At 38.5% G+C, this 9,552-nt stretch overlaps 1 pseudogene; it reads left to right on the top strand.

Moving 5' to 3' along the window:
- Positions 1–2,626: 2,626 nt before the first annotated feature.
- Positions 2,627–4,007, top strand: LOC126071549 (CCR4-NOT transcription complex subunit 11-like; annotated as a pseudogene).
- The last annotated feature ends 5,545 nt before the right edge of the window (positions 4,008–9,552 follow it).

Genomic DNA, 9,552 nt, shown 5'->3' with positions numbered 1-9,552 from the left:
GTGTGTTGTTGGCTATGGTTTGTATCCGGGTAATGCCGTGTATTAGGGCCTCTAGCGTTGATCCTATTTTTTCTTATATGAATTTTTTAGTTTTATATTTAGGTCTTTGATCCAATTTGAATTAGTTTTTGTATATGGTGTGAGGTATGGGTCCTGTTCATTTTTTTACAGGCGAACATCCAGTTTTGTCAGCACCATTTGTTAAAAGACTGTCGTTTCCTCATTTAATGGACATTGGACCCTTGTCAAAGATCTGGTAAGTGTAGGCGGATTAATTTGGATCTGGGTTCTCATTTCTGTTCAGTTGGTCAATGTATCATTGTACCAGTACCTGGCTGTTTTGACTACCGTAGCTGTATGGTAGGCTCTGAGGTCAGGTAGTGCTAGTCCTCCTACTTTATTCTTCTTCTTCAGTAGTGCTTCATTATCCTGCTTCTTCCCTTTCTGTATAAGTTAATGGTTATTTTTACATCTCTTTAAAGAATGTTGTTGGTATTTGGCATAGGATTACATCATATTTTGTAAATCATTTTGGGTAAAATTATCATTTTCACAATTTTGGGTCTGCCTATCCATGATTGTTGTACGTTTTTCCATTTACGTAGATTTCTTGTGGTTTCTTGCAATAGTGTTTTATGGTTTTCTTTGTATAAGCCTTTTATATCCCTGGTTAGATTTATTCCTAAGTATTTTTTTTTTTTTAGGGAATATTATAAATGGTATTGTTTTCCTGATTTCCTTTTCATCATTCTCTTTACTGGTGTATAGGAATCCAACTGATTTTTATATGTTTATCTTGTATCCTGTGCCTATACTGTATCTTTGTATTAGTTCCAGTAGTTTTCTCATGGAGGCTTTTGTGGTTTCTATGTATAGTATTATATCATCTGCAAAGAGGGAGCATTTCACTTCTTCATTCCCAACTTGGATGCCCTTTATTTCTTTTTCTTGCCTTATTGCTCTAGCTAGGACATCCAGCACAATGTTAAATATGAGTGGTGATAAAGGGCATCCTTGTCTTGTTCTTATTCTCAAGGGAAATGTTCTCAGCCTCCGTTCAAGACATCAGGAAGGAAATGAGGCAATACGCAGAACAAGCCAATGAACACACAGATAAAGCAATTGAAGAAATTAGAAAGATTATTCAGGAACATAATGAAAAGTTTAATAAGCTGGAAAAATCCATAGACAGAAATCAGAAATTCAGAAGACTAATAATAAAATTACAGAATTAGATAACTCGGTAGAAAGCCAGAGGAGCAGAATTGAGCAAGTAGAAGCTAGAATTTCTGAAATCAAAGATAAATCACTTGACACTAATATATATGAAGAAAAATCAGATAAAAGAATTAAAAAAAAAAATGGTGAAACCTTAAGAATCATGTGGGAATCTATCAAGAGAAATAACCTACAAGTGATTAGAGTACCAGAACAGGGAAGATAACAGAAAATACAGAGAAAATTGTTGAGGATTTGTTGGCAGAAAACTTCCCTGATATTGTGAAAGATGAGAAGATATCTATCCAAGATGCTCATCGAACTCCACATAAGGTAGATCTCAAAAGAAAGTCACCAAGACATATTATAATCAAGCTTGCCCAAACCAAAGATAAAGAGACAAGTATAAGAGCAGTGAGGGATAAAGGAAAAGTCACCTACAAAGGAGAGCCAATAAGAATAAGCTCGGACTACTTGGCAGAAACCATGCAGGCAAGAAGGCAACAGGAGGACATATTTAAAAAATTGAAGGACAAAAATTGCCTGCCAAGAATCATATATCCATCAAAACTGTCTCTTAAATATGAAGGTGAAATTAAGACATTTCCAGATAAACACAAGTTGAGGGAATTCGTAAAAACCAAACCAAAACCCAAGAAATACTAAAGGGAGTTCTTTGGTTAGAAAATCAATAATATCAGATATCAACCCAAGACTAGAACACTGGACAGAGCAACCAGAAATCAACCCAGACAGGGAAACCCAAAAAAACAAAGCAAGATTAAAAAAGCAAAAAACAAAGCCCAACACAGGGTAACAGCGATGTCCCATCAAATCAGTTCTGACTCATAGCAACACTATGCATGACAGAATGAAACACTGCCTGGGCCTGAGCCATCCTTAAGAGTCGTTGTTATGCTTGAGCTCACTGTTGCAGCCACTATGTCGGTCTACCTCATTGAGGGTCTTCCTCTTTTCTGCTGACTCTGTGCTTTGCCAAACATAATGTCCTTCTCCAGGGACTGATCCCTCCTGATAACATGTCCAAAGTACGTAAGACACAGTCTCGCCATCCTTGCTTCTAAGGAGCATTCTGGTTATACTTCTTCTAAGACAGATTTGTTTGTTCTTTTGGCATTCCATGGTATATTCAATATTCTTCACCAACACCACAATTCAAAGGTATCAATTCTTCTTCAGCCTTCCTTATTCATCGTCCAGCTTTTGTGTGCATACGATGAAAATACCATGGCTTGGGTCAGGTTCACCTTAGTCTTCAAAGTGACATCTTTGTTTTCAACACTTTAAAGAGGTCTTCTGCAGCAGATTTGCCCAGTGCAATGTGTCTTTTGATTTCTTGACTGCTGCTTCCATGAGTGTTGATTGTGGATCCAAGTAAAATGAAATCCTTGACAACTTCAACCTGCTCACTGCCAACCCCTTTATTACCAGTTTCAAGCACCTGTTCAACCCTGTGAAGCCTGCGCGTGGCAGCCAGGAGCCAGACTGGCCACGACTCTCAGGGTTTTTACCTCCTATAACTCCAAGAGAAAAGTTTTTTCTTTCCCAGCCGATGCTGGAACCACCAAGGGAACTCTTCTAAAAGCACCTTGCCAGATTGCTTTCATGGGTGTTGGAAACAGGGGCCAGTGTGTGGACATAAGTGGGCTTCAAGCAGCCTTAGCTGAGTGCCAGTCAGAATTGCCAACACGGAGTAAAGCTAGCTTCCCTAGCATTCTCAGTGACCCAGACCTCAATTCTTCCAGTTTTGGATTTGACAGCTTGGTTGCCTCTCAAAACACGGAAGCTTTAGTCAGTGGACCAAAACCACCTATTGAAAGCCATTTTCGACCAGCGTTTTTCTAACACCTCCACTCCATGTTTGTGAGGATGAGTTGGCATGGCTAAATCTGACAGAGACTGACCATGCAATTCAGTGGAATAAGTCAATGTCTGTTAAGAGTAGCACTGGTATAGAGATGAAGCAAACAATGGCCAAAGCCTTCAAATACCCCTTATCTTCTCCTCAACAAACACGTTCCTTGGTGAGTTGGAAAAAAAATGCAAAACTTGTCTATCATATTGGCCTGACTCCAGCCGATCTTCCTGATCTCGTGGAAAAGAAGTCTTTAGTTGCTATAGAAATGTTGCTGAAATTAATGCAGTTGAGCCAGATAACCAAGTATTTTTAAGTGCTGGTCAATATGGACATGTCCTTACATTCAGTGAAAGTTCTAAATCAGCTAACTACAGCTGTTGATCTACCTCTTAAATTTATCCACCTTTATATATCCAATTACATCTCTACTTGTGAACAATTTAAGTATCATTTGGTGCACCTTGTCTGTGTCTTCCTCCGATCCTTGATCCGTAACAAAATTATTAATGTGCAGGACTTGTTTATAGAGGTGCAGGCATTCTGTATTGAATCCCGTAGGATACGAGAAGCTGCTGGCCTTTTCTGGTTGTTGAAGACATTGGATACTGGGGAAACCCCCTCTGAGACTAAAATGTCAAAGTAATACCTCATCGAAACTACACCAGTCATTGTTCACCCGTACCGTGGTTTAATTTTTAAAACTGTTAAAACCCTGAGTGGATTGCTTGGTGTAGTGCATATAAACAATACTTTATCTACTTAAAGTTTTACTTTCCTGGATGACTTTTTTACCTTCAGATGAACTTTTGGTAAGAACTTGAAAAAAAATGTGTCTTTTAGGTGTCTTATTACCCATGGGAGGAACGGTTATCCCAGAAAACTATTACTGAAAGACAGCAGATAAGCACTAAAGAGCAAAGTGCCTGTTTTTACTTAAAAGCCATGTTGCAGACTTCTGATAATTCATGAATCCAGTTTTCCTGAAGTTTCAGTGCTAATGTATTTCATGATAGTAAATTAAGATATTCTTAAAAATTTGTGATCCTGTCCTTGATGTGACATTAGGTGAGTATTTTGAATCCTTAGAGGGCCAAGAGAAATTTGATTCTTGAGCCCAGTTGTACAGGTAGCTCTTAACTTCTCATTAAACACCATCTGAACCAAGGACACACTTCTAACTTTATCCCTTCTTATCGTGGGGATTACTAGACAACAGAGGAAATGCATTCCTTGGGACTCTTACAAAAACACAGGAACTATTAGAAAGCTTTTTCTAGGCTGGAATAGCTGGTACAGTTTTTTTTCCCCCTTTCAAGACATTCGCTAGTTCTTCTGTAATTATTGTTGTTAGGATAAAATAATCGTTTTTTTTAAGTTTTATTTTTTGTTTGTTTTTTTAAGGAAAAACACCATTTAGTGCTTTGAGAGGAATACCATTTCAAATAGCTTGCTGAGTGAGTGCTATTATTACCCTCATGTCTGTGGTAGGGTAAATGACATGTTTGAGAAGCATTATAGTGAGGTGGTATCATGTGGACTTTTAGTCTCCATTTAACTCTTGGACAACAGTGCCTTACACTGAAGTTCTTTTTTTAATGGAAAAATAAGTGTGTATATATATATATATATATGGAGCACTTTTGGTACAGTGGTTAAAGCGCTTGGTTGGTAACAAAAAGGTCAGCGGTTGGAACCCACCAGCCAAACCCACCAGCCTCTCCACAAGAGAAAGATGTGGCAGTTTGCTTCTGTAAATATTTGCAGCCTTGGAAACCCTATGGGGCACTTCTACTCTGTCCTATAGGGTAGCTATGAGTCGCAATTTACTCAACAGCAATGAGTATGAGTAATGTAGTCAATCATCTGAATATATATGAAACTATACGTCAGGAACAGGTCCCTGGGTAGTGCAAATGGTTGAGTGCTAGACTACTACCCAAAAGATTAGGGGTTTGAATGTATCTAGAAAGCTTTGGAATTAAAGCCTGGAAATCTGTTTTGAAAAGACCACAACCTTGAAAACCCTATAGGGCAGTTCTGCTCTGCACACAGGAGGTAGCCATGAGTCAGAATCAACTCAATGGCAACAAACAATACTATGTCATGATTTTTTTTTTTTGCTTAGTGTGAAGATCTCAGAAGTTGTAAAGAATGTGTTTTAATGCTTTACTATTGCTATATTATTAAAATAGATTATGCATATTTAAACTTCTTAAATTTTAATTCTTTTACATTAATTCCATTAAACTAGACCCTTTCAATCAGAAGTATACTTTCCAGAGTTTGTATTCAAAAGCAAATTAATTCAGAAAGGAAAGAATAAACATAAAGAAAATAGAACAATTATAGGTAGATTTCCTGGAAAACGTTTATTATGTAATTCATACTGAGGTTTACAAAATGTGTCACCTACAGTTCAATAAATATTGACTCTAGTTCTAGTAGAGTGAATTATTCTTTGGGCACCAAAGAGCATGTAGTAGCTGATGTTCTTGCCTTGACTGTTTGCTTGGTTGTCTTGGGCATTGAACATGTCGTGCATTATAAATAATAGGATTCAGAGTCTGGCAGATGAGTTGTCCCTGACAGATACCTTCCCAGCTAACTGCAACAAGAGTAACTGTGATGGTCAAGGTTGTGTATCAACTTGTCTGGGCCATGATTCTCAGTGGTTTGGCAGTTGTGATGTAGTTTGGCAGTCGTATTATGATGTGATCACTTCCATGATGAGATTTGATATAATGTGATCACCTCCATAATAGGATCTGCTGTGAGTAAAAGGTTGGTCAGGTGGCCTGCATTGAATAGAAGTGGACATTCTGGCAAGGTTCCTGGTCTACTGCTGGCTTTATATCCTGCAGCTGGCTCCTGTTCGTCTGACTTTCAGCTCTTCGTACTTAAGCTAGCAGCTTACCTTTGGTCCTCCCTGCTGATCTTGGAATCCATCAGTCTGTACAGCCTGTGAAGAAGAGCTCTGCTCTCTGTCCGGCCAAACTTGAGTTCTCCAGCCCCTGCGGCTACATGAATCAGGAGAACCAAGCCTCTATGCTGACCCATGGACTTGGAATGTTCCAGCTTCTATAAACCTGTAAGCCATTTCCTTGATGTAAATTTCCCTCCCTATATATATTTGTAAGCTTTACTGGTTTTGATTCTCTAGAAAACCCAGCCTAAGACAGTAATTAAAACATCAACTGCAACCATAGGTACAACCTGGGAAGGCACCAATTGCAGTATGCTTACCTGGAGCTAGGTGATGAGCTGACTGTTTTTATGTATTATCTCACTTAATTATTACTCCAGCCTTTAGAGTTAGGGTTTACTAAACCAGATTTATAGATGAACAACCTGCAGCTTACAGCAGAGTGTGACAGCTAAGACCACATGCTGGGAAGTGGTAGAGCTGGGATTTGGCTTCTTTACCCAGGTCAGCCTCAATGTCCAGTTTAAAGGTTGTGGACAGACATTCTGAATTTCTCTTTTGAAGCATGCAGGGGAGGTAAATGTTTCACCTGCAATTGGCATAGCAATTGTTAGCATTTGCAGAATGGTACTGATGCAGGTAAAGATTACATTGAAGCTGAAAAAGACAGAAAAGATTAAATGATTCAGAGCTGGCATTTCATTTGCTAGCAAGAGAGGAAATGTTACCAAATCTGAGAAATACAGTGGCATTGTAATTGACTGAATTCACCAAGGTATTTGAGTTTTCTATAGTATTTTCATTTGGGGAAATAAACAAAGGCCACTCAAGTGAGCACAAGCAAAAGCAGTTTATTCAAAGCTGGCTCTGACAAAGGTGTGAGCCACCGTCACTTGTATTTTAAAGAGACTCAAAGGCAGGCAGTGGAGAGGGAAAGTTTAACAGTGGGGAAAAAAAAAACGGCTGCATAGGGTGTGCTCTTATTGGACGTTGTTGGCATGGGAAGCTGGACGAAGGCTAAGGAGAAGCAGGGCACCCTACGTAATTGGTCAGGGGAGTATGTTTCTCTGATCCCAAGTTGGGAAGCTGGCAGTTATTGACCAAGCCCTGACCATTTGAGGGCTGATTACTGCAGAAACTGTGGTTTGTAGAACTACCTCATAGGGTTTCCAGGGAGCAGCTGGTAGATTCGAACTGCTGACCTTTTGGTTAGCAGCCAAGCTCTTAACCAGTCTACACCAGTTCCAAACTGCAACTATCTATAGGAGTAGACTTGACAGCAACTGGTACCTACCTTAAACTCCCATGCAGAGAGGGGTGCTACCTTTCTGTTATTTAACATTTCAAAGAGATGTATCCTAGGTTCTCGAGAAAACCTTCCTGGGTTGTAAAACTGGCAAGTTTATTTAGTCCTTTAAAAGAATATATATGCATTTCAAAGGAGCCCTGGTGGTGAAGGGGTTAAGACCTTGGTAGAGAACCAAAATGTCTTTGGCAGTTCAAATCCACCAGCCACTCCTTGAAAACCCTTTGGGGCAGTTCTACTCTGTCCTTATAGGGTCGCCAAGAATTTCAACTTGCAAGCACTCTGAAGAAATGCTGTTAAAAAAAAAGAAAAGAAAAAAGAGAGACTGGTACTCTTTTTCTTTTTGCACAAGGGTGGGCAGAAATATATGTGTCTGTTTTTTGTTTTTTCCTTGTTTTTGGTTTGCATTCACCCCTACAGTTATTAAGCATGATGTAATGTTTAAAAAGCAAAATAACAATAACTAGGCAAATGTCATTCTTGATTGAATTAATTACTCACGTCTTTCTTATATCTGGTCTACTCCATGCATTTGTATCTTTTGCAGGCCCCAGGCATCGAGGAGTTAGTCATTCCACTGAAAGAGAGTCTTAGAAAGAAGCAACTCTCTATGCTCCCTAATTTCATTACTGTTAAATAATGAAGGCTCTGTATTCCGCTTTCTGTGTCATGTAGCTTAATTTGTGAGCTTAAAATGTACAGAATTTGGTAAATCACACCCAAAACTCTGCATTATATTTTTACATAGAATTAAGATAATTTTAACTCTTTTCAGTAGATTTCAAAAAGAACTTAGAGCCCTCAGGTCTTGTTTTCAGAACATAAACTGATAGGTCCCTTGGATGGGACTGGATTTGTCTCTTAAAATGCAACATTACAGTTAGTGGTGTTATAACTTTCTGCAGCATCTGGTGAAAACAGGATGATAAATCAGATTAAGACTATGTTGCAGTGATTCAAAAAAAAGGAAATATAGAGCTTCAAGGGCAGAAACTTGGGCCTTTGACTCTGAAATCATAAGGAATAATTGCAGCTTTTCAAACGTTTGACCTATTAGGAAACTGTTGTTCCGTGAAATCTACTGTCAAAGAGAGAAACTGAGAGTAGATATCTTATATTGATTTTAGGATTTTCTTATGCAGAAAACTAAATACTCACTGTAAGGAAGTTCCTGACCTGGATTGATCCTTCCAGCTACTCTTCTTTAACCCAAAGTTGCTAGTCTTTTCTTTCCTGTTCAAAGCCAGGCTTGCTGAATGTGACTTTCAAAAGATATGTGGGTGGATGGCCAGAGACAGTCTTCTTACCTGATGTCAGTTGATCTCAATAAAAGAGGGAGGGAAGGGTTCAGTCACTCATATTAAGATTAGCCAATGGTTGATCTTCTAAATTTCCTCCTCCTCTTTTCTTTTTTAACCTCATTGTACCTAGCTTCTTTGGACCATTGTTTTTTCTGGAATCAAAATGATATCTCTATACCAGAACAGTTAGGCTAGATAAAGAAATAAAGGGCATCCAGATTGGTAGGGAAGTAGTGAAAGTATCTCTATTTGCAGATGACATGATCTTATATACAGAAAACCCTAAAGAATCCTCAAGAAAACTACTGAAACTAATAGAAGAGTTTAGCAGGGTATGAGGGTAGAAGATAAACATACAAAAATGAGTTAGATTCCTCTATACCAACACAAAAAGAACATTGAAGAGGAAATCGCCAAATCAATACCGTTTACAGTAGCCCCCAAGAAGACAAAATACTTAGGAATAACTCTTACCAGAGACATAAAAGACCTACACAAAGATAACTACAAGACACTACTGTAAGAAACCAAGAAACATACATAAATGGAAAAACATACCTTGCTCATGGATAGGAAGACTCAACTTTGTAGAAATCTCTGTTCTGCCAAAAGTGATCTATAGATACAATGCAATTCCGATCCAGATTCCAATGACATTTTTTAATGAGATGGAGAAAAAAATCACCAACTTCATATGGAAGGGAGAGAGGCCCTGGATAAGTAAAGCATTACTGAAAAAGAAGAATAAGGTGGGAGGCCTCACACTACCTGATTTTAGAACCTATTATACTGCCACAGTAGTCAGAACAGCCTGTTACTGGTACAACAACAGATACATACACCAATGGAACAGAATGGAGAATCCAGATATAAATGCATCCACATATGAGCAGCTGATATTTGACAAAGGCCCAAAGTTAGTTAC

This window comes from Elephas maximus, chromosome 3 (genome assembly GCF_024166365.1).
Source record: "Elephas maximus indicus isolate mEleMax1 chromosome 3, mEleMax1 primary haplotype, whole genome shotgun sequence".
NCBI lineage: Eukaryota > Metazoa > Chordata > Mammalia > Proboscidea > Elephantidae > Elephas > Elephas maximus.
This window is presented reverse-complemented; position numbering and strand designations above follow the sequence as displayed.